The following is a 1,341-nucleotide window of genomic DNA, read 5'->3' as shown; positions in this document are numbered from 1 at the left end:
TCCGGGTTCTGCACGTTGTGGTTCGAGTCGGTTGGACCTTTCGACCACATGAAACATGAGGCCGTAAGTCAAAAGCTAACACACGTTTTCTTTCTATAAATTTCATGTGGTCGGTCTGATATTTTCTCAGGTTGGTCATCTTCTAACTATTTTTGGGGTAGCACATTAAGAATGTATATAAATTTAGTAAGTACAACCTTGGGTACAGTTGAAATTATACGGCAGGAAATCCACTATTATTTCACGAGTATAAGATATATACATCCAGTTTTAATTACACAAGAAAACATAAAAGGACACAATATGCAACCTTCCTAAAAGAAAACCCCTATAATATCTACATAATCTTTACATACCCCTTATGACTCACGTTAACACTCCCCCTCAAGTTGGTGCATAAATATCACACATGCTCAACTTGATGAGTGAGTCATTAAACGTTCTACTACATATTGCATAAGTAAGGACATCTGCAAGTTGCTCCTTGGAAGTCACAAACGGAAGAGATACAATTTTTCTTTTGAGTTTTTCCTTGACAAAATGTCTGTCAACCTCCACGTGCTTCGTCGTATCATGTTGTACTGGATTGTCCGCTATATCCCTTGCAGACTTGTTATCACAATATAACTTCATAGTATCCTTTGGTTTGAACCCAAGTCCCCAAAGAAGCTTATGCAACCAAAGAATCTCACAAATTCCTTACGCCATACCTCTGTACTCGGCTTCAGCTAATGATTGTGCGACCACTTTTTGTTTCTTATTACGCCACGTAACTAAATTACCTCCAACAAAAGTAAAGTATCCAGATCTTGATCGCCTATCAGTTACATCACCAACCCAATTTGCATCAGTAAAACCTTCAATTCTCATATATCTGTGTCTCCCATATAATATTCCTTTTCCCGGTGTGAACTTCAAATATGCTAAAATACACATGACCGCGACCATATAGTCTGCACTTGGTGAGTGCATAAACTGACTCACAACACTTACGGCATAGGCAATGTCAGGACGAGTTTGAGCCAAATAAATCAATCTTCCTACAAGTCTTTGATATCTGCCTTTATCAACCAGTACCTGATCCGGATATATGCCCAGATGATGTTTCTCAACAATAGGAGTGTCTACTGGTTTACACCCTAGCATACCAGTTTCCTTCAACAAATCCAACACATATTTACGCTGAGACAAGAAAATACCTCTGGATGAACAGGCAACTTCAACTCCCAGAAAATATTTTAAGTCTCCCAAGTTCTTCATTTCGAATTCTGCCACAAGGTTTATCTACAACCTTAATATTTCATCAGAATCATCCCCTGTAATAATCATGTCATCTACATA

The sequence above is a fragment of the Pyrus communis genome, chromosome 17, assembly GCF_963583255.1.
Source record: "Pyrus communis chromosome 17, drPyrComm1.1, whole genome shotgun sequence".
In the NCBI taxonomy this organism is placed as follows: domain Eukaryota; kingdom Viridiplantae; phylum Streptophyta; class Magnoliopsida; order Rosales; family Rosaceae; genus Pyrus; species Pyrus communis.
Note: the sequence above shows the minus strand (reverse complement) of the source record.